This window comes from Phascolarctos cinereus, unplaced genomic scaffold (assembly GCF_003287225.1).
Source record: "Phascolarctos cinereus isolate Bilbo 61053 unplaced genomic scaffold, phaCin_HiC Scaffold_5;HRSCAF=322, whole genome shotgun sequence".
Lineage (NCBI taxonomy): Eukaryota > Metazoa > Chordata > Mammalia > Diprotodontia > Phascolarctidae > Phascolarctos > Phascolarctos cinereus.
In genome coordinates, this window is record NW_027555958.1 from 26,617,239 (window position 1) to 26,642,369 (window position 25,131).

A 25,131-nucleotide genomic window follows, 5' to 3' on the forward strand; every position below is an offset into this window, starting at 1 on the left:
TTTCATTTTATGGAGGAGGAAACTAAATCCCAGCAAGGTCAAAGGACTTGTCCAAAGTCACACAGAGCCAGGACTACATCTGACGTCACAGACATGGAAGTTCTCTCCCTCTGACTTACTATGTTTGTAGCTGGGGTGTCTGTTAGTTTCATTCATTCAACAAACATGTATCAAGTGCCTATTATATATGTTTTAAGTGTCTTCAAATATATAATGGGTATCCTATTGTTTGGTTTCTCAATGAGTGGGTAAGGGGATGGAGGGGGGCAGAGAATTTGGACCTCAAAAAACTTTTAAATGAATGTTTTTTTAGGTGCTTTGATGTACTTGTTAAAAAAAAAAACTATATACAAAGTAGGTGGCCAAGTGGATACAGTACCCAGCCTGAAATGAGAAAGACCTGAGTTCAATTCCAGCCTCAGAAACTATGTGGGTGATCCTTGGCAAGTCACTTCATCCCAATTGCCTCAGTTTCCCCATCTGTAAAATGAGCTGGAGAAGGAAATGGCAAACCACTCCAGTATGTCTGCCAAGAAAACCCCAAATGGGGTAGGCAAAGAGTCAGACGCAACTGAAAAACAATATTATGTGCCAACTTACATTTTATTTGAGAGTACTAGCTGACATTTATAAAATCCTTTAAGGTTGACAAAGTCCTTCATTTAATCGATCATTAACTAATCACCCACCGCACCAGGCACTGTGCTAAGCACTTAGGAATGTAAATATAATAGTAAAACAACCCCTGTCCTCAAGGGGTTTATATATATCTAGGGAGACCTGTACATATAGTAGTGTAACAGGGGACTGGCCAATGGACCCAGTCTTTGTTAGCGTGTGGAGAGTGCTCTGATGCTTTAATTCTCAAGCAGACTTTGTAACTTACACAAACATTCTTTAACTGGTTCCAGTCTGTTAACCATGTAGTGAAGAGAAACCTTTTTGATTGACTATAGCTAGAATGAGGAAAGGGGGCAGGGAGTGTGGACAGAGGCACGGAGTTCTGCTTATTTCATCATTTTTCTGCTTAGTTGTGTTTTGGTGACCAGGCAATGCTTTAAGGTGAGAGGCTTTAGCCATTCCTATACAAGGTCAGCTTACGGACTGTGAATATTGGCGTCCACATTTCTTCTTTCCTATCATAGGTAAAGGAGATGAGAGAGACAGAAACAGAGAGAGAAAAAGACAGACAGAGAAAGACCAGAGAAAGAGACAGAGAGAGAGAGAGAGAGAGAGAGACCAGAGAAAGAGACAGACAGAGACAGAGACACAAAGACAGACAGAGAGATGAGAGGTGTGTGTGTGAGAGACAGAGACAGTGACAGAGAGAGAGACAGACAGACAGCGACAGAGAGACAGAGAAAGAGACAGAGACACAAAGACAGAGAGAGAGAGATGAGAGGTATGTGTGTGTGTGAGAGAGAGAGACAGAGACAGAGAGAGAAGGAGATAGAGACACAAAGACAGAGAGATGAGAGGGGTGTGTGTGTGTGTGTGTGTGTGTGTGTGTGTGTGTGTGTGAGAGAGAGAGAGAGAGAGAGAGAGAGAGAGAGAGAGAGAGAGAGAGAGTCCAGGACGTGATTTGCTGGGTTCCAGATGGTGAGGAACAAAGTCTCGAGTGACCTGCCTGGCCCAGCAGTAGCAGAGGTGAGGACACATCCACTCAACAGCCATGCTATTTTTGGAAGTGAACTTGGTTGGAGAACACTACATATAGGCTGCCTTAAGGTTAAGCCCACTTTCAAGGTGGTATAGAGGAGTGTGCCTCCCAGGTGTTGGAGGGGGGTGGGGCAGATCTTTGTACTTTTATTATACTGTATCTTTGCCAGAAATATCCCTTTGAAAAAGCTAATCGATGTTAATTGGTTCAACAGAACTGGGATGCTAAGTGTTGGCATCTATAGTGGAAAAACACACAGAAAAAGTTCTTGACCCAATGGCATTAGGGAGAGATGCCCTCAACACCTCAGGGATACCTGAGAACCCTAAGGCAGAGCTGTAATCAGCCTCACCCTACAGAAGAGAAGTCAGAGTATTGCTATATAAATATACGCAATAAATACAAGGCTATTTGAGGGAGGAGAGATGTGGGGGGAAGGTAAAGAAGATCAGAAAATGCTTCATGTAGAAGATGGTGCTTGAGCTGAGCTTTGAAGGAAATTCAGAATTTTATGAGATGGAGAGCAAATGGAAGAACATTACAGGTAGGAGGGAGAGCATTCCAAGGTCATAGAGATGGGAGATGGCTTATCAAGGTTTTTCTTGAACTGCCATGCCTAGAAGTGAACACAATATTCCAGATGAGAACTGATAAGGGCAGAATACAATGTATTTAACAGAATAATCCCACCCACTTACTCTCCCTATTCACTGATACTGAGCTCCTCATTGGTGATGACCCACATCCACCTCAACCCGGGCTGCCAGATTCCTCATCCCCATCCATCTCAATCTTACTCCTCCGATGGAGTCCATCTTCAGTCGTCCCAATCTATATCTTGCCATGGGACCCAGATGGCTCCAGAGGAGAAAGTGAGGCTGGCCACCTTGCATAGCCCTCCCTCACTCGAACCCAATTCACTTGCAAGTCATGGCATCATCTTCCAGATGTCATGATCCATTTCAAGAAGAAAGGACAAACACACCAATAACAACTTCTCCAATGCCCCACTCCAGATATGCCCACCCCTTCCACTGTGCCCTTTGGAAAGCCTGCTCCACGTTTCAAAAGTTTTTATCTTATCTTCTACTTCTTCCTCCTTTCATCTTCTAGCACCAGTGAGACCCGTCCCCCCCACCCATGACAATGCATCCCTGGTCACCGTTTCCAGCACTAACTGTACTTTCAAACCCCTTATTTACTAGTATGAGGAGGGAGTTCTAATATTCCTTCTTCCCTATTGCCACTTTTAGACTCTCCTTCTACAGTCACCATGCAGTAAATTTCCCTTCTTTGAGGTTCATGCAAACCAAATTTATCACCCTATCTAGATTCTGTTATCTATTATGTACTGACTCCCAGGACACTCTCCCTCCTTGAGATACTTGTGAATAATGTGCACCACAAAAAGCAATTAGTTCTTACTGCTCTCCTGTAGGGCAAATTCTATTCTTGAACAGAAGTCAAGCTCTTCTAACTCACAATCACCCTTGAAACAGAGCTCAGAAAATATTACACTGTTATAATAATAAGTAATTGCCTTACAACAGAGAACTGCAAAATCCTTAGGCTGGCTCTCTGAGCAATGCAGACGAGCCCAGTCAGCTCCTCATTCAACAAAATGCTGCCTTGTCCAATCAGTTTTGAGACTCTCAAAGCAGCTTCAGAGAGTGTCTTTTCCATTAGATTGTAAGCCCCTTGAAGGCAGGGGCTGTCTTTTGCCTCTTTTGCATCCCCAGTGCTTAGCACAGTGCCAGGCACATAATAAGGACTTAATAAATGTTGACTAATTGATTGGCTGGTTGGGTTTTCCATTCTATTTCTTCTTATCAAACCACTGACGAAAGTACAGGGCAACCAGGAGCTCTGGGAGGCCTCACCGCTTTCAAGCTGTAGATGGCACTAGAGGGCAATCAGCATAATCTGACTCTCTTCCAATGAGCTTCAGCCTATCTCTAACCAATTAGCAACTGCCAGCCCAGCAGCTGATTCTCCTGCTGTCTTCCAAATTATCACCTGCTGTCTCCTCAGCTTAGCTCCCTCCAGCTGGTTTTTGCACTTTCCTCCTGCTGGCTTCCTTAACGCTCTCAATGGCTCGAATCAGAGCCTCCTACTGTTCGATGACGTATCTTTCTCTCCTACATAAAACTCATTAAATTCATTTTCCATTAGTTATGAAGCCCACAATCCTTATTTAATTATTCCATAGCCTCCAAACAGTTATTTGATTTATGATCTTGTGAGATTTATTTTCTCAAACCCAAAAAAAAGTTATATGCAAATGAGCTGAAGGACCACAATGCCCTGCAATTTCCATCATTTCTCTGTCCTCAAACAGGTCCACCTCTAAGTTCTCAATTTGGTCCTTCCAACAGTCTATCTCTCCTCACATTTTATCCAAAAAAAAAAACTGTGTTTCTTCATACTTGAATTTTATTAGTTTTTCATAAACAAAAGTTACAGAGAAAGAAATCAAGGTTCAGTGACTTATCCAACAACGCTCAACTACCCTGTCCCCTTTAAGACTTCTCCAAATTAATCATCTCCATTTCTTTCAGCCAATGCACGTATTGAATAGCCTCAATTCCCCTCACTATCTTGGTCACCCTAAGTTAATTAGACTCGATCATTTTATTTGTTCCTTGAAGCCAAAGACCGTCTCATTTCTGTATTTTTATCTTCAGAATCTACTACAACACAGAGCACAAAGTGGGCGCTTCACTGATGTTTCTTGGTTGATTATCTCCTTCAAGGTATATTCAGTATTCAGTAGCTGGAGTAACCGGACCTAAGTCCAGTCCACTCGGAGACACTTACTAGCTGTGTGACTCTGAGCTAGCCACTCAACCTCTCTCTGCCTCAGTTTGCTCAACTATAAAATGAGCATAATAATGGCACCTACCTCCCAGGATTGTTGTGAGGATCACAGAAGATATTTGTAAATATTATCATATTATACATTATATTATAGTATTATATCATATTATATTGTATAGTATTATATTAATTATGTCATATCATATCATTGTATATAATATTAGCACAGTCTCTGACACATAGTAGGCACTCGATCAATGATTGTTCCCTCCTTCCAAAGATCCTCTCACCTCCCTACTCCAGGATACTAGCTCTCTTAACATACCTTAAGATCATGTCGGGTCTTTTGGCTGTCATATCACACAGTTGACTTATATTGATCTTGAAAGCCCACTGAGATCACCAGATCTTTATGAGAGGATCTGCTTTATAGCCCCATGTCCCCTATCGTATACTAGTGACATTGACCTTTTATATTCAAAGAAACGAGAGAGTTCTATAAGCCAGAATGTTCAAGAAAAACTTCCCAGGTAAGGCAGCAATTGAGAATCCATTTTGTTGCCATCCCAAGAAGATGGAATTGGAAATCTAAAAAAAAAAAAAAAAGATGACTGTATTGGAGCCAAAGGTATCTGCTCTTTTCTGCTCTTTGGTGGGAATGACTTGGCATCTTATTTGACTTAAAACCCTGAGCAACAGCAGACCAGGGGAAGAGGCAAAATGGGCTTTGGAACTACCTGACATTACCTGTTGTGGGAGACAGGAAGAAAACAAAAATAATGAGCCTGAAGAGGGCTGGTTTGCTTTGAAGATGCCTGCAATACTTTTCTGTCTGTAAGGAATGTAATTTGCACTTAAAATGAAAGATGAGAGGTTCACACCAAAGGATGCAAATGCTCATGATTGAAAAGTAGGAGAGGCCTTGAAGCTGAGACACCTGAGCAGAGGAGGAGGACAAATGAGTCCTTACAGGCATATGTTTCCCTGCAGCCAGCAGGGAAAAGACACTGGACTGGGGAGTCAGGAGACCTGCATCTGAATCTTGGCTCTGACATTTCTGAAGTATTTGACCTGGCACATATTGGTGCTTGCCAAATGTTTTTGAATTAATTGATTGGCCCCATCATTTAACCTCTGAGCCTGTCAACTCATCTGTAATATTGAGATAGTAATACCATTATGATCTGTCTTGAAGGGTGGTTTGCAGAAAGAACTTTGCAAATCTAAAAGTGCTCCAGAAATGTGAGTGGTTCTTAGGATCCTTTGAAATAGGGAAAGGGTGAGATTTTTCAATAAAAGAACACATTGCCTTCCCCTCCCAGCAGACCTAGGGCATATTTGGAATAGAAATCAATGAATTAATCAGTCAGTGAGTATTTATTAAACACCAACTATATTTCAGGCACTTCACTACACAAAGGAGATATGAAGACCAAAAATTAAACAGTTCCTGCCCTCAATAGGCTTATATTCTATTAGAGAAAACAACATGTATACATATAAGAAATCACAAAATAAATACTTGGTAAATACAAGTCATGGGAGAGGGATGAGTGGTCAGACACAGTCCTTTGGAAATGCCCATTTGGTGGTTGTTGATTTGGGACTGGAGCTCAGGAGAGAGACTTGGACTGGATATAGTCTGGAGTCATCTACACTGAAATGATGAGTGAACTCAGAGGAGCTGATAAGGCCATAGAGAGGGAGTATATTGAGAGAAGAGAAGGCGGCCCAGGACAGTGGTGAGGGACATGGATGCTGAAAGACTGAGGAGGGACCAGATGGTAGGAGGAGAAGCAGGAGAGAGCTATGTCACAAAAATCCAGGAAGGTGAGTACCTGCATACCTTCCAAAGTCAGAGAGAAGTTGCTTCAGAAAAAATCAATGAAGCCTTTTTTTTTCCTTTTTGTTATCGCTTAGTTAATTAGTCCTGTCCAGTTCTTCATGACCTCATTTGGGGTTTTCTTGGCAGACATATTGGAGTGGTTTGCCATTTCCTTCTCCAGCTTATTTCACAGATGAGGAAACTGAGGCAAACAGGATTAAGTGACTTGCCCAGGGTCATCTAGCTAGTAAATGTCTGAGGTCCCATTTAAACTCAGGTCCTCCTGATTCCAGGGTTAGTACTGTACCCACTGCACCACCTAGCTGAGCCCTTTTACCTTAGACTTGTAATTTTGTAGGTGTGGGAATGAAGCATTCCCCTACCATAGCAGATCAATATCTACTGCCCAACTTTTACTCTTCGATCATTGGCCAGAGCACTGAAAGGTTAAGTGACTGTCCAGGATCACACAGCCTCTCAGGTGAAGGCATAGATGGCATATTTGTGTCATTGGCAGATGACCCAAAACTGTGAAGAATAGCTAGCACACTGTAAGACAGAACTGAGACGTCTCTTTTTTTAAGATCTTGACAGTTTAGAAGGATGCCTCAAATCTAATAAAAGAAAATTTGTTGTTGTTGTTCAATCATATCCAACTCTTCACGACCCAATTTGGAGTTTTCTTGGCAAAGTTAGCAGAGAGATTTGCCATTTCCTTCTCCAGCACATTTTACAGATGAGGAAACTGAGGCAAACAGGGTTAAGTGACTTGCCCAGGGTCATGCAACTAGTAAGTGTCTGAGGTCAGATTTGAACTCAGGAAGATGAATCTTCCTGACTTCAAGCCCAATGCTCTATCCGGTGCACCAGTTACTAAATATTTACTGTAGGTACTGACAAATGACAAATTGAAAATTGTACAATTAATTGGGGAATAGCTAAATAAATTAGGGCATGTGAATTTAATGGAATGTAATTGTGCCATAAGGAATGGGGCTCATTATCATCCTTGTCATTCCCCCTAAGCAAAGCTCCTTTCCCAGGACTCCACCCTCCTACATATGTTGGCTTTCTCTACTTAAACATAAGCTCCTTGAAGGCAGGACCTGTCTGGATCTTGTGTTTATATTCCCAGTCCTTAGCATAGTACACATAATGAGTGCTTAATAAATGCTTTTTGTTACTCATTCAATTCATTCATTCCTCCATTCATTCATCACCCAACCTCACCATATTTTAGGACGAACATTGATTGATGAGTTGGGGAACAACCAGAAGGGGGCAAGCAAGATGATGGGGGGGGGGCGACAAAAGACTGCATGATATAAGGACACACAGGGAACTTGCAGAAGCGTGTGCGTAAGGCATATGTATGGCCAGGATATGCATATGGTGGGGTAACTTATACTTCTGATGCTGCAGGGCTGCCAACATTTTCTGGGGATAGTTTCATGTTATTCCTGCCAGACCCACCCCTTACTGAAGTTTTCTGGGTTCATAGTCTCTACCAGACACAGAGCCTTTGCTAGATCCCTGGTCTCTGTCACACAATGCTTTCCTGAAAATGTGGCTCCACTGGGCATAGAGTTGAGCTTCTCTCTGCTTCCAGCTTCCGGCTTGAGCTACATTCCTCAGCTATAAAAGAAGACTGGACTCTGCCATGCTCTTTTAGCTTAAGCCACGAGGCTTTCCACAACTTTCAGAAATGCTACAGGCCCTTTTTGCTAATAGAGAGATGGGGTAGAAGGAGGAGAGAATATGGATACAGAACATTATGTAACTGTCTGACTTAGTTGATGTGTGGGTTAATTTTGCTGAATTGCTTTTTTCCCCCTTTTCTCTTTTCTGTATTTTATTGCAAGGGATAATTTAGTAGGGAGGAACATATTCTGAAATGAATGTAAAAATGAAAAAAAATCAATAAAAATTGTCTGAAAACAGCAGTTCTTACACTCAGCCATCTGATTAAGAGGGAGCAAAAAACCTTTCCAGACATTTTCTTTAAGAAATAGTCTATCAATTTCTCAGAATCTTGGCTAGAAGAGCTTTTTCATCTTTGGCAAGAAGTTCCCTGCCCCCAGAAGCTAAGTTCTTTAGAGTACAGAGCAGGGTCAGCCCTAGACAAAACACCTTATACCTGAGCTTCAAGTCTATCTTTTGAACTCTCCTTCCAGCTCATTAGGGCTTGGGTTTCTCCATTGAATACCTCATTTTGGTTTAGGACAGACTCTCACTATGCCCATCTATTTGTCTCTGATGGCTAGACTATACCAAATCAGCCTCCATTCTCAGGCTGCCCTCCCAACAAAGTGCCAGCATGTTTAGGATCTAAGATCCCCCAAATTTCTGAATTTCAAAATTCCTGCTGTTCTACCATGCAAATTAGTTGAGCAGGGGAGAGACACAGAAAATAAGACCTGGGACAAGGTTTTATTTTTATTTGTCTTCCCTCTGCCTATCCATATTCTTGCCTTTATTATGTATACAGTCCAGCAAAGCCTTTTAAAGATCTAAGTTTCTTTATATTTATGTGTCAATGTGTAGACAGTTCCAGATCTGCTAATCTCGATTTTCATTACCTCTTGTCTTTCCACATTTCTTTTGTGCTTCATATTTAACATTTTTCTTGTATTGTAATATTCCCTCTCATTAATGTATTTATAATATTATTTATGGGTATCTGAACATTGGACACATAGATCAGTTCCAATTTTTCCTATTAAAGGTAAGATCACTTTTAGTACTTTTATACGGCTAAATCCCTTTTTACCAAATTATAATACTTCAGAATGAAATAGATGGTGAGATAGCAATAGATAGATAGATAGATAGATAGATAGATAGATAGATAGATAGATGATAAAGGAATATATGATGATGAAGATAGATTAGATGGATGGATGGATGGAGAGAGAGAGAGAGAGAGAGAAATGATAGATAGATAGATAGATAGATAGATAGATAGATAGATAGATGATAAAGGAATATATGATGATGAAGATAGATTAGATGGATGGATGGATGGAGAGAGAGAGAGAGAGAGAGAGAGAGAAATGAGATAGATAGATAGATAGATAGATAGATAGATAGATAGATAGATGGATGGATGGATGATGAATAGAGGGATAAAGAGAGGAAGCATTTATTAATTATTTACTATGTGTCAGGCACTGTGCTAAGCTCTGTGGATACAAATATAAGCAAGCACAAGAAGCCTGTGAAAGACAAAACATAAGGACAGTTTAAAAGAGAGAGGGGAAGGGAAAATAAGCTGCACAGGTTTGGAGCTGGTGATGGGAAAATTAGATAGAGGCCTGATCCTGGCAAGATAAGGTAAAAGGTAATCTACCAGAACTTAGGACTGTTCCAGGGGCTGAGTCTAAGATTCTATGGGAAGGAAATAGAGATGATGACTGGCATGAAGGCCACATAGTTTGGGGCTAGTGGTAGTGAAGCAATAGCAATGAAATTACTGGGTCAGAAGATATAATCAGTTGTGTGACTTTTATGGTATATTGCCTTACTGTTCTCCAAAAAATGCTGTACCAACCTACAGTTCCACCGACAATGTATTAGTTCTTTTTTTCCCACAGCCATGCCAACACTGGATTCTATCTTGTCATCTTTGCCTATTTAGTGGGTATCAAGTGTTATCTTAAACTTGTCTTGACTTGCTTTTCTCTGATTACTGAGAATTGGGGCATCTTTTCACATGATTATTAGCTGTTTATATTTCCTCCAAAATTATCTATTCATATCTTTGATTATTGCTACATTAGGGTATGATATATATTAGCCTTATAAACATATATCAGCTTCTTATTTTTTTTTGATGTCAGTCTTTTTTTATATGACCCATGATTCCATTGACATAGGGAACTCTTCAAGAGGGAAACTCCTCTATAATACAGATCAGAACCTCCTCTGCAGCTCATCATCTGGAGGCACTGAAAAGTTAAATCAGTCATTTTGTGGAAGAGTCAGGACTTGAACCCAAGTCTCCCTGACTCTGAGGCTCCCTCTCTCCAACTACTCTGCCTTTTGTCAATTATTTGATATATTAACTGCAACCATTTCTTTTCTTTTACTTTTATGTTGTCTTATTGTGAAAATCTTAACGTAATCAAAATCATCAATTTCATCTGTAATAATTTTTAGCTATTTGATAAAAAAAAATCACCCTTCTCTCCCTAGTGGAGGAAAATGTATTTTTTCCTTTTTCTTCTAGTATTTTTATTAATTTTAAAACATATATACATGACTGAGTTCAGAATTGTATCATGGAGTATGGAATGAAGCATGGTAACCCTGGCCTTTTTTTTTTTAACCACACAGTTATCTATTTTCCCAAGAGTTTTTAATTGAATAGTGATTCCATTCTTCACAGTTATATAGACGTTGGTTTGTCAAATACTGACTTCCTTTTTGCATTGGATTCAGTTTCTGGGGCCTCTGTTCTGTTCCATTGATCTTTTTCTCTATTTTTGTCCAGGATCATACTGATTAAATATACATTTTGAAACCTGGTAGGGCAAGTCCTTCTTCACCAGTTCTCTCCTTTTATAGTTCTTAATCCTCTCACCTTTTCATCTTTCCACATGAATTTTATTATGACTTGATCCTGTCCTAAGATATACTCCACTGATATTTTGACTGGTATTATATTAAAACTGTACATTAGTTTGGAAAGTATTGACCTTTTTGCTATATTACTGTACCCAACCAGGACCAGGAGATATCCCTCAATTTATCTTTTCCTTATATATCAAAATCACTTTCAAGTTGTCCTTGTATAGGTCTTTTGTGTGTCTGGATAAGTTAATGCCCAATATTAGATGCATTTGGTTGTCACTGTCATGTTATAGCATTTCACTTTCTGCCCCTTGCCTTTGATTCTTGTTGCAAATATTTAAGAAGGTAGATGGTTCCCACCCCCCAGCCCTTGGCACATTTATTTTGTATCCTTTGAAAGTAACTGTATCCCACTACTTTCCTAAAATCATCCTCTCGATTCAATGTTTCTATTGACTTTCCTAGCTGTTCTAGATAAACAGTCACGCCACCTGCAAATAAAGATGATTTCACTTCTTCAGAACTATGGCCCAGTAAAATACACAAATATACAAAATACACAAATCAGTAGAATGTAAGCTCCTTGAGGGCAGGCACTGTCTCTACTACTTTGTATCTTTATCACTTGGCACCATGCCTGGCATATAGCAGATACCTCATAAGAACTTGTTGAATTAAATTGAAATGAAATGGATGAAATTTAAACTTACTGCTCATTCCTCTCATTTATTTTTCCATGTCTTGTTGTTCTTATAATCATAGAACACCAAACTCCAGATTTACTTGGACCAGATCTAATCTTGGTAGAACTGTTCATGAATCACTCTTTGTCATGGATCCACGAAGAATTTCATTGGGAACCTCATACTATAAGGTTTGGCTACATCTCTACCAATGTTAGCTTTAAAGGGGGAGGGGGTTCCTCAGCTCCCATGCAAACATTCAACATAAATAAATATATATGTAGTTAAATATACATAACATATGTAGTTATATATGTAACTATATATTCACGTATATACTATACACATACATATATGTATTGTATATGTGTGCAGGTATATAGACATCTATGCATATGTGTATGTACATGTATACGTGATGTGTGTGTGTGTGTGTATATATGTGTGTATATATATATATATATATATATATATACATACATACATATGTGCATAAAATTGATACAGGACAGCTTTTATTTACCCAAACAAAAAAAATTTTAGACACAAAAGAAGGAAAGGGAAGGAAGGAAATAAACTTTGCTAAGTGCTTTACAAGTTATCTCATATGATTTTTACAGTTCTGCAAGTTAGGTGTTGTTATCAACCCCATTTTACAGTTGAGGAAACCGAGCAAAAGAAAGTTAAGTGACTTGCTCAGGGTCACACCACTAGTGTCTGGGGCTGGATTTGAACTCAGGTTTTCCCAAGAGTCCTTAAATGGTCAAGACTCTGTCTCCAGCTATTCCAATTTCCTCCCTATCCCTCCAGGGCCCTACTTGAGATGCCCCTGGAGGGGAAAGACAACCTATCATCCTCATTCTCTCAATTAGAAACCTATCAGCCTCTGGAATTATAGCACCCCAACGTAGCTGAGGGTCACTCAGAAGGGAAACACCCTTGGGATTGTTCAAGAGTGAACTCCCCACCCAATGACTCCTCACAAAACAATTAATTCATAGTAATAATGGAGTAAAAGGTCCACATATTGTAGATTTGCCCCTTGCTGCCTCTCCAGCCGCTAAAGTCACCTGGCTTTTCCTCTTCTCTGGAAGAGGCTGGTTCTGGAACTCCAGTGGAGTTCTCATTCCTATACCACCATCTCAGTCTACTGCAATTTTGCAGGCACATGCTGGTCCCAAACTCTGCAGAAACTCCTTGTCCACTCCAACACTGTGTCTCCCTATAGCTGCCACCTCTGAAACATAGGGTTCCCCTGAAGGACTATATAGATGTGCAGATTTTACCTAGGCCTCTCTTAGATGTGATGTGTGATGTATTGTGGGGTGTGTGTGTGTGTGTGTGTGTGTGTGTGTGTGTGTGTGTGTGTGTTCTCAGCTTGGATCCACTCAGATTCTCTCCAATAGTAGACCTGTCTGTTCTTTTTTATGATCCTAAAATCCAGGGTACAACTCAGATCTGAAAAATCCCTGATTTGATCAAAATAGCCAACATTTCTAAAATGATATCAGATAGAAGTGGTGACAGAAGACAGCATCTGCTCTGCAAAGAAATGTTTCTTGTTGCACACCATTATCATATTAACTGAGGGTTTTCGATGTTTTGTTTTTGCCCAAAACTGAGATTTTTATTAGTAGAGAAAACTTCTGAGGAGGAAACTCCCCCACCAATGCAAATCTACATCTGCTCGGAAATTTAGTGTCTAAATGGTTCTCTTGGCAGAGGTTAAATAATTTGCCCAGGGTAATGCAGTTAATGTGGCAGAGTCCAGGTCTTTTTTACTCTGAGAAAAGCTCCCTACCTAACACGCTGTCCTTCATGGTTTTCAAATACATACTTTTTAATTAAGACATAACTGTGCTTATATTCCTGCATTTTTAATGTAATTGAATGTTGTTTTTATCAAAGACTTTCTCTGCATGTAATGATGCAAAAGCTATCTTTCCAATCCTCTCCCTTTCACAGCCAATCTTCTAGAAAAACTATCGAAACTCATTGTTTTCATTTTCTTCCCTCTTTCACTTCTTAAATCCTTGCAGTCTGGCTTCCCACCTCATCACCCAAATAAAATTGCTTTCTTCAAGGTAATCAATGGTCCCTTAATTGCCAGATCCAATAGCTCTTTTCTTAATCTTTATCCTCCTTGACCTCTTTGCAGTTTTTTTTAAAACTGTTGACCACTCTCTCCCTCTCCATCCTAGATACTTTCTCCTCTTGAGGCTTTTTCACTCTCTCTCCCTCCTTCCCTCCTTCTATCTGCCCTTAATAAGCTTATATTCTCATTAATATATCCTTTATGAATTTGCTACAGAATTATTGGATGCATATAGATTTTAAGTAGGTATACTCTCATTTTGTATAAAACTTTGTAGCATAAATAATATGTTCATCTAGCTCCTTTAATGTTTTCTAGTGTGATTTTAACTTACATCATCAATTCCATTTACTTTTTTTCTGATTTGAAAAACTTGGAGAACAACCACGGTTTCAGTAAATTTTAAACCATATTTTGGTTTCAAACTATTCAAGTATTTCCTAGTTCAATGGGTTTCCTATAAATGACATTGTTGGATTCCGCATATGAGTCTATTTTGTAACTTTTAGTTTGGCAGTTCAGTCTACTTCTATCTAGCATTATAACTGTCGGATTTACCTTTTCTATCATTTTTTAACTGTTTGATTTACCAGTAGGAAACAAAACATTTTTCCTATTATTATTTCTGCCATTAAAATTTAATAAAAGTGCTCTAAACAAAAGTCTTTGATTTATACTACATGCTCAGTAAGTTTCTTTCACTTGAACTTCCTTTTTATCTAGGACAGTGGTTCTACTTTGAAATCACCCTGAACCCACTCCTTTTTCTCTTCTCCTTCCCCCACTTTGTTCAGCTGAAACATCCTTCTGCAGCATTTAGTAGTCTAACCAAATAATATTCTGTTAATTCTTACATTTTAATTGCAATTGGCTTGTCTTCATTAAATATTTGTCTTTTCGACTTGGAGGCTTAGTTCAAAGACTTCCTTGAAGGTTATATGTCTCTGAAAACTTTGCAACTGGGGCAGTTAGGTGGCAAAATGGATAGAGCATCTGCCCTGAAGTCAGGAGGACCTGAGTTCAAATCCAACCTCACACCAAACACTTGACACTAGCTGTGTGACCCTGGGTAAGTCACTTAACCACAATTGCCTTTTAAAAAAAAATTTGCAATGTCTAAATGTTGCTTGAATGTTTCTTTGTTTTCTTTATATATCCTAACTTTTGCTGAGAATTCATGACCTCTACTTCACTATATATATATATATATATATATATATATATATATATATATGTATATATATATGATCTATATTTTATATTCTAGTTTATTTATCTGTTGCCTACATTGAGAAGTCTATGGCGATCCTATTTAGTGTCCCTCGGTATGTCATTTCCTCTTGCAGTTTGTAGGATTTTTTCCTTAACATAATAAGCCTTGAAGTTTAACTATAATGTGTTTAGAAGAGTTAAATTTGGGGTGCTTCTCGGTCAAGATCTTATGTACTCTTTCTATTTGTGTTTCGTCTCTAGTTTTTGTTAATCCTGGAAAGTTCTCTTGAATGATTTCCTACAATTCCACATTAAGATGTTCTTTGTGTTTCTAGATCCTCTGGATCTGTGCTGGTAAATGTTTAACAACTGGCAGGGGAGCAAGGGAGGGGAATATTTGTAAGACATACTTTTAATCAGACTCTGCGTTAACATTTTCTCTAACACTTTCTTAAGTCTATACAATCAGCCCAATAATAAATCAAGCTCTGATTTGCAGTGCTGAGTATTTAACAATCAACTCTCAAGAGCCCTTAGAGTTATCTCTAACACACTCCTGCCTGAGGATGCCAATTAACTCTGGCTTATCCTCCAAGTTTGTCCCATGGTTCTAGATGTCTTCTGGGGTTTTTTTCCCAATGATTTAGGCATTTCCAGTTGATCTGTATTATCTACCATTGTGTTTTCCTGAATACTTATGTTAGTATGTTTAAATTTTCTAGTACAGTCTTTGTATTGGTCACTTACAATTATTCCTTACTAATCTTTTTTAGTATCTTTTAATCCTAGCTTTAGGTCTTCACATTATTTTTATTTACTTTCCACAAGCTCTGCTATCTGCTTTTTTAATTGTCTTACCAGCGTTAGTTTCTGCTTAATTTCCTTAAATATGTCACTGACCTATTTAAGGATATGTCTCAGGCTGAGCAGTTTCATCTTCCATCTGAGCATCTGAGTTGCCCTTGGTGCCTTAGCTGTCTCCTTACTCAGCAGTAATTTTTTGATTGTATCAGTATTCTTCGTTTACTCATTTTCTCTCTCTCTCTCTCTTTTTTTTCATTTTCTCTTATGGTTTTTTTACCACTCTTCCTTTCCAGTTTAATTCTTGATAATCTCTTTCGGGCCATCAATGTGTATTTGGCCAAAGTCCTCAGGGAACAATCCACAGGAAACTCTCATCTTTCTTTTATGGGCCATACCCAGTAGTTCAATTTATTATTTATTTTTTGGCTAGGCAATGGGGTTAAGTGACTTGCCCAGGGTCACACAGCTAGTAAGTGTTATGTGTTTGGTCTGAGACTGGATTTGAACTCAGGTCCTCCTGACTTCAGTTAGGTGCTCTGTCCATTACACCACCTAACTGCCCCTCCAGTAGTTCAATCTTTAGTTTTACATGTAGAATTGGGATTATTTTTTCCCTAAATGCCGTACATTTATTCCCTGTCATGCCCCCAATCAAATACATGATTTGAATGTGGTTTGCACACCTCTGGCCCAGAATGGTACAAAAATGTCTCCAAAGAGTCAGTTCCCTAGTGTGTTGTAATCTATGTTAAATGGATTGTTCCTTGGGACAGGAGAATGGGAACTAAGAGGGAGGTGATTCTATCAAAATCCAAATCTAGGAAGTCAGGTCTGCTCAGTGCTTTGACTAAGGTGCTTTGGGCACAGGAAATGCTCCCATGTAAGTTAACAGGATTTTAGTTCCACACCGTCATTTGGTCTGGTCATTTTCAAGGCAGTCTAAAGTTACAACCCTAGGCACTGGCCCTAGCAGCCTTTCAGGCAGAACCTCAAAAAGAATTTATGGGAGCCCGAGTACATTCTTCAGTTCCCCTTTATCTATATGCTAATTTACTCCCTCAGAGAAGGCTCATAAAGTAGGCAGACATGACTTCCTCTTCCCAAACAAGTTACCTTTCCCAGCAGATTATTTTTGTTTCAGCACACTATAGTGGAAAGAGCTCTGGTCGTGGAGTTCAGTGATTTGGGTTCAAATCCTACCTCTGACCCACCTACTAGCATTGCTAAGTCCTTTAACCTTGCTAAGCTCCAGCTTCCACACCTGCTATAAACAACAACATATTAGAGAATCTAACGAGATAATGAAGGTAAACCTTAAATCACTGGGATCACAGATCTAGAATTGATGGGACCTTAGGGGGTCATCTAGTCCAATACCCTGCCTAGAGATAGTTAGGTGGTCCAGTGAATACAGCACTGCACCTGGAGTCAGGAAGACCTGAGTTCAAATCTAGACTCAAGGCACACTGTGTGAATCTGTAAAAGCCACAACTTCTATCTGCCTCAGTTTCCCCATCTATAAAATGAGGAAAATAATAACACCTACTTCCCAGGGTTGTTGAGAGGATCAAATCAGATATCTGTAAAGTGCTTTGCAAACCCTGAAGCTCTATAGAAATTCTAGTTGGCTATTGCGAACTCCCTCAGCTTTCCCAGTTTAGAAGAGAATCTTAGTTGTTGTTGTTTCAGTCATGTCCAACTCTTCATGACCCCATCTGAGATTTTCTTGGCAAAGATACTGGAGTTCTTTGCCATTTCTTCCTCCATTTCATTTTAGAAATTGAGGCAAATGGGGTTAAGTGACTTGCACAGGGTCACATGGCTAATAAGAGTCTGAGGCAGGATTTGAACCTATGAAGATGAGTCTTCTTGATTCCAAGCCCGGTGCTCTATCTACTGTGCCACCCAGCTGCCCAGAAAAGTCTTAAACTCCACTTATCCATTCAAGAGCCCTTTATACCGTTCTAGAATAATTTGAAAGAAGGCCAGTTAGATTTATACACTTCTTTATTGTATGCAGTCTTATACCTCTAAAGTATATGTGATCATTTGAAGGAGGCTGTTTCCTGGTAGACATCTAGTGAATGGATAACATTTATAATTAGTATGGCTAAATATCAATGGATTCATTCATTAGTTCAAAAATAGGCCATCTTCATTTACTGAACACCTATTATGACTCAGATCCGAAAAGGATACTGTTATGGACTCATCCCTGAGGAAAGAGTGAAAGGAGCTCAGGATTTGGAATTGGCCAGACTTGGGTTCGGAGTTTGCCTCTGAGTCCTGCTGTCTAGAACTAGGAGTGACAAACACAAGCTGCAAAGAGGCAAATTTTGGCTAGGTAGGGGGGGAAATTCCTAATAATAAGAGCTATCTAAAAATGGAAGAGAGCAGCTAGGTGCCCCCACGATGCAAGAACGCAGAGCCTGGAGTCAGGAAGGCTCCGCTTCCTGAGTACAAATATGGCCTCCAACACCTACTATCTGAGTGACCCTGGGCAAGTCACTTAACTCTGTGTGCCTCAGTTTCCTCATCTGTCAAATGAGCTGGAGAAGGAAATGGCAAACCCCTCCAGGATCTTTGCCAAGAAAACCCCAAATGGGGTCACAAAGAATTGGACACGAGTGAACAACAAAAGAGGAAGAGATTGCCTTGAGAGATAAGGGTTCTGTGTCACTAGAGGTCTTTGAGTCAAACAACCACATGTTGTGATGTCTTTATCAGGTGCTTTTTGGATAAGATGACCTCAGAAGTCCCTTCCAGCTCTGACATCCTGCAGTTCTGGGGCAATCGGCTCTAGTTCACGTCTGATGAGCGCTCACCTGGCTGAGAGAAGAGCTCCTGACACACTGCCTATCTCTATCCTTAATGGACACTTAGGGAAGAAATAAGTAACCAGCTCCTAGGAGAGAGAGGATAAATATAAAGGAAAGAGCATTGATTTTGGAGTCAGAGGCTCTGAATTCAAATCCTAACTCTTCTCTGTGTCCTTGGGCAAGTCACTTAATTTTAGTTTCTTCTTTTGTAAAATTCAGGGGTTATACTAGCTAGCCTGAAGGAGTCAAGAACTAAATGGCCTGTGAGGTCCCCACCCAATCAGGCTATCCAATGAATAAGTAGCCTCGAAGAAACACTCTTCCCCACCCCTCCCCACCCCCCAAAAAAAATTCTAACCATGTTTTCTCTTTTTGATACTTCATTCTAGAAGACTACATCCAGCATTGGCCCCTATTTTAACTGCTTGAATATAAATGAAAACCCATAAAGTGCCTGAAAAGCTTGCTTAAACATGTAATCATCCCTCCTAGAAATCTCTTTTATGTCTAATTTGCTTAGCTACTCCCATTCTCAGAGACAGTACAGAGAAAGTTGGAGCCTCGCCTTTCTTGTGCCCCAGCCTGCTTCCGTTCCAACAAAATGATCACAAAATCAATTAGTGAAATCTGAATTAATGAGGCTTGAACAAATACCCAAAATGAGATTTTAGCCCAAGTTCCCACAAATCCTTTGCCTATATGACTTGGCTGCTTACCTAGAAGTAGAGGCAATTTTTCCCCATTAACAGTACAAAGGTGAACAAGCAGCTTTTGATTAAAAGGGGCAGTTTGAGCGATCTCTTGATGAACCACTCAGTTTGGAGGGCCAAAGGAGAGCCCTGATTATTTGAAGGGAACCCCCTAAAGGACTGTGCTTGGATCACATGGCATGGTCGTGATATCCCTGCCTGGATATTGATTACCTGCTGCACTTGAGAATACCAAGTTGTTCTTGTTTTAAATGGATAGGATAATCTCATGATGGGGAGAGGGAGACAGGGAGAGAAAAGGAGAATGAGAGAAGGAAGGATGAAGAGAGGGGGAGAGGGAGAAGGGGGAGAGTGAGAAGAGAGAAAGAAAGCGGGTGGAGAAGGAAGGGAGAGGGGAAGGAAGAAGAAAGAGTGGAAGGGGAAATAAAGGGGTGGGAGAGGGAGAGGGAAGGAAAGAAGAAAGAGTGGAAGAGGGAGAAATAAAGGGGGTGGGAGAAGGAGAGAGAAAGGGGGAGAGGGAGAAGGGGAGGGAGAGAGGGGGAGAGTGAGAAGAGGGAGAAAGAAAGCAGGTGGGAGAAGGAAAGGGAGAGAGGGAAGGAAGAAGAAAGAGTGGAAGAGGGAGAAATAAAGGGGGTGGGAGAGAGGAGAGGGAGAGGGGGAGAGGGAGAGAGAGGCAGAAGGAGAAGAGGAGGGAGAAGGGGAGAGGGAAAGAGAGGAATAGGGAGAGGAGGAGTAAGGGAGAAGAAGAGGGCCAGGAACAAGGACAGGGATAGGAAGATGAATTGGGAACGGCATGGCTTCCAGAGCTCCCTTACTTTTTGAAACATTCACATATCCATCATCTCATTTGACTTTCAAGATATCTCTGTGATGGAGGTAAGGTAGCACTATTCTAGTTTCCCAGATCATGGGATCATGGATTTAGAGCCAGAAGCCTCAAGTCCAACCTCTTTATTTTACAGAGGTGGAAACTGAGGCCCAGAGAAATTAAGTGACAGATCATGATAAAGGCAAGATTTGGACTCAAGGCCGCTGACTCCAAATCCAACACTCCTTCCACAGTACCAGGTTGATTGAAAAAAAAAAAAAAGCTAAAGTAAAGAGAAGTTAAATGACTTACCCAAGTTGCTAGTGTCAGAGCTGAGACCAGTACCCAGGATTTCTCATTCTCAGCCCAAGGTTTTCTGTGACACTTCAATGCTTCTGACCAGCCAAAGCTGCCTCAAAAAACTTTACAGCTTTATTTAAGACAAGAGTTTGACAGCTGAGAATAGCTAAGTCTTTCGTAGTTGATCATTGTTGCTGTTACTGTGAACAACGTTCTCCTGGTTCTGCTCATTTCACTTTGCATCATTTCGTGTAAGCCTTTCCAGGATTTTCTGAGAGTGTCCTGCTTATCATTTCATATACCACAATAGTATTCCATCATAATCATATACCACAATTTGTTCAGACACTCCCCAGTTAATGGGCATCTCATCAATTTCTGATTCTTTGACACCACTAAAAGAGCTACTATAAATATTTTTGTACATTTTTTATTTTGTTTTTTTTTTATTTTTTTTTAATCTCTTTGGAATACAGACCTAGTAGTGGTATTGTTGGTATAGCCTTGTGAGCACAGTTCCAAATTGCTCTACAGAATGGTTGAATCTGTTCATAACTCCCAATTTTCCCACATCTTCTCCAGCATTCATGATTTTCCTTTTTTTGTCATATCATTCAATCTGATAGGTGTGATTCCTCAGAGTTTTTTTAATTTGCTTTCTCTAAACTAATAGTCATTTAGAGCATTTTTCCCATATAACTACAAATAGCTTTGATTTCTTCTTCTAAAGACTGCTTGTTCATATTCTTTGACCATTTATCAATTGGGTAAAGGCTCTTGTTTTTATAAATTTGACTCCATTCTCTATATATTTGAGAAATGAGGCCTTTAGCAGAGAAACTTGCTGTAAAAATTTTTCACAGTTATAAATACTATTACTACGTTTACTATTATCCATCTTATTTTTCCCTTGTTTATCCTTCTCTCTCTCTCTCTCTCTCTTCCCTCTCTCTCTCTCTCTCTCTCTCTCTCTCTCTCTCTCTCTCTCCTTTCACCCAGTCCATCCTCAAAAGTGTTTTGCTTCTAACTACCACTTCCCCCAATTGGCTCTCCCTTCTATCACATATACCCCTTCTCCTATCCCTTTCCCTCTTATTTTCCTTTAGGGTATTTCAATACCCAAGTGTGTATGTTATTCCTTCTTTGAGCCAATTCCGATGAGAGTAAGGTTCAGTGGTCCCATCTACGTCTCCAGTCTTCCTCTCCACTGTAAAAGCTCTTTCATACCTCTTTTACATGAGATAATTTACCCCATTCCACCTCTCCCTTCCCCCTTCTCACACTGCATTCCTCTTTTTCACCCCTTAACTTTAGGTTTTAAAAATAATTATCCCATCATATTCAACTCACACCAGGGCCCTCTGTCTATGTATACTCTTTGTAACTGCCCAAATAATGAGATAGTTCTTAGAAGTTGTAGGTATCATTTTCCCATATAGGAATGTAATCAGTTTAATCTTATTGAATCCCTTATGATTTCTCTTTCCTATTCACCTTTTTACACATCTCTTCAGTCTTCTATTTGAAAGTCAAATTTTCTACTCAGCTCTGGTCTTTTCATTAGGAATGCTTAAAGTCCTCTATTTCATTGAATATCCATTTTTCCCCTGAAGGATTCTACTCAGTTTTGCTGGGTAGGTGATTCTTGGTTGTAACCCTAACTCCTTTACCCTCCAGAATATCACATTCCAAGCCCTCCAATTCTTTAATGTAGAAGCTGCTAAATCTTGTGTTGTACTGACTGTGGCTCTATGATATTTGAATTGTTTCTTTCTGGCTGCTTGCAATATCTTCTCCTTGACCTGGGAGTTCTGGGATTTGCCTATGATATTCCTGAGAGTTTTCATTTTGGTATCTCAGGAGGTGATCAGTGGATTCTTTCCATTTTTATTTTTCCCTCTGGTTCTAGAATATCAGAACAGTTTTCCTTGGTAATTTCTCTCTCTCTCTCTCTCTCTCTCTCTCTCTCTCTCTCTCTCTCTCTCTCTCTCTCTCTCTCTCTCTCTTTCTCTCTCTCTTTAGGTAATTGGGTTTAAGTGACTTGCCCAAGGCCACACAGCTAGTAAGTGTCAAGTGTTTGGTCTGAGGCTGGATTTGAACTCAGGTCCTCCTGACTTCAGGGCCAGTGCTCTATCCACTGCACCACCTAGCTGCCCCTCACACCACCTAGCTGCCCCCTGCACCACCTAGCTGCCCCTAGTAATTTCTTAAATGATGATGTCTAGGCTCTTTTCTGATCATGGCTTTCAAATAATTTTTAAATTATCTCTTCTTGACATATTTTCCAGGCCACTCATTTTTCCAATGAGGTATTTCACATTGTCTTCTGGGTTTTTTTTCATTCTTTTGATTTTGTTTTATTGCTTCTTGATGTCTCACGGAGTCATTAGCTTCCACTTTCGCAATTCTAACTTTTAAGGAATTATTTTCTTCAGTGAGTTTTTGTACCTCTTTTTCCATTTGGCCAAGCCCACTTTTTAAGGAGTTCTTTCCTTCAGTGAATTTTTGAATGTCTATTTCCATTTGGCCAATTATGCTTTTTTAATTTTTTTTTTAATTTTTAGGCAGTTGGGGTTAAGTGACTTGCCCAGAGTCACACAGCTAGTATGTGTTATGTGTCTGAGGCTGGATTTGAACTCAGGTCCTCCTGACTTCAGGGTCAGTGCTCTATCCACTGTGACACCTAGCTGCCTCCCAGTTCTGCTTTTTAAGACATTTTTCTCTTCCTTGGAGATTTGTGCCTCTTTCAGCATTTGGCCTAATCTGTTTTTAAGGTGTTATGATCTTTAGTATTTTTTTGTGCCTCCTTTCACCAAGCTGTTGACTCTTTTTTCATGATTGTCTTGTGTTGCTGTCATTTCTTTTCTCAATTTTTCCTCTCTCTTATTTGATTTTTAAAATCTTTTTTGAGCTCTTCTAGGATTTCTTTTTGGGCCTGAGGCCAATTCATGTTTTTCTTTGAGGCTTTGGATGTAACTGCTCCCTCATTTATTGACAGGTGGCGAGGTGTGGAGGATGGCCAGATGAGATGGCCTCTGAGGTCCCTTTCATCTCTAGATTGTTGTCTTTTTCTGAGTTTGTGTTTTCATCTTCCCTGTTACCATTATAATTTTTATGGTTAGAATCTCCTTGTTGTTATTGCTCACCTTCCTGCCTATTTCTTGACTTTTTAACTTTAATATAAAGTTAGGCTCTGTTCCCAGAGTGGAGGGGACATTGTCCCAAGCTTCAGGTTTTTTTATGCATCCAGTTCTAGGGGTATGTAAGCTTTCAGTTCTTCCAAAATGGTATGATCTAAGGAGAGTTGTGTTTTCTACTCTCGTGGGCTGTGCTCTGGTCTGAGAGTGACTATAAGCACTCTTTTCTGCCCTGGAACTATAACAAGGGTCCCCTGCTCCCCTGGGGATGCAAGCTCTGGTGTGCTAGTGTTCTTTCTTGCCGTGGGACAACAACCAGGATCTAAATATAAGCAATGCAATAGAGTTCTGCACCCAGTGCTACAAAGGGACCCCTCTAATATCTTTCTGATAAGTTGTCTGACCCCTTCACCATCTGTGGGCTGAGAGTTCTGGAAGCCACTACTGCCACAGTTGATCCATTCACTCTGAAGGCCTGCTTCTGGTTAGCTGGGACATAGTGTAAACTGGTGCAGCTGGCACTCCACTTTCACCCCAGTGCAATAGACCTTTCCTGCTGACCTTCTAAGTTGTCTTGGGCTAGAAAATTGTTTTAGCCCATCACTTTGTGGGTTCTGCCACTCCAGAATTTGTTTTGAGGTGCTATTTAAAGTTGTTTAGAAGGGAATTATCCATCTCCTCTCTAATCATGTCACACTCACCCTGGTCCAGGCACTCTTACAATAGCTTTCTAATTGGCCTCCCTGCCTCCAGTCCCTCCTCTTTCTAATCCATCCATCCCACACCTGCCAAACTGATATCCCTAAAGTACAGCCTTGACCATGTCACTCCTCTGCTCAAGAAGCTTCAGCAGCTCCTTATTAGACGTATAATATGATCCAGGCTCCTCTGATTGGTATTTAAAGCTATTCCACAATCTGGCTCCAGCCCACCCTTACAGACTTACTGCACATTACTTCCCCTAGTGCATATGCATTCTCTAGTTTGGTCAAACTAACCCGCTAGCTGTGTTCTCCATAGGCAAATCCCATCTTCTCCTTCCTTGCCTTTGTCCAAGCTGTATCCCTAGCTGGAACGCTCCCTCCCCTCACCTCCACCTCTTGGAAGCCTTCACTCCCTTCCAGACTGAAGCTGAATAGTCCTCTCCTTCTAGAGGTCTTTCCTGCTTTCCAGTCATTAACAGCCTTCCCTTTTTCCCATCGCTGTATCTTTATTTCATAATCTTCTGAATTTACTTATCTCTGAATGCAGTATGTCATTCTAAAATGGCCTTTTACAAATCATTTCCCTTCTCTGGGCCTCAGTTTCTTCCTCTGTAAGATGAGGGAGTTGGACAGATGAGGAATTCCTAATCTGGGGTCCAAGGTATCTGTTAATACTTTTCATGGAGGTCCATGAACAAGGATGAGGGTGGGGGTATCACTTATTTTCATTAACCTCTAACTGAAATTGAGTATTTCCTTCCATTGTGAATATAGATAACATGATTCTGAGAAAGGATCAGTCAGCTTCAGTGGGTTGCCCAAGGGATCCAGGACATAAAATTGGTTAAATAAGAATCCTCAGACTAGATGCCCCCTAAGGTCCCTTCTAACCCTAACGCCCTAGGATTCTAGATATACCGCCTTCCTCCCCTCACCAACAAAAAAAAAAAAATGGTTACAGAAAACCAGCAGAGCTACCACATCT

The 25,131-nt window shown here is 40.2% G+C and overlaps 1 long non-coding RNA gene across 3 annotated transcripts in view; it reads right to left on the bottom strand.

Annotated features, from left to right (window-relative positions):
- Positions 1-626: 626 nt before the first annotated feature.
- Positions 627-25,131, bottom strand: part of LOC110222090 (uncharacterized) — a 45,932-nt gene continuing 21,427 nt past the window's right edge. For all 3 annotated transcript variants that reach the window (XR_013486810.1, XR_002328282.2, XR_013486812.1), the window contains exon 4: positions 627-2,276. This is a non-coding gene — a long non-coding RNA (uncharacterized LOC110222090). The remainder of the gene's footprint in view (positions 2,277-25,131) is intronic.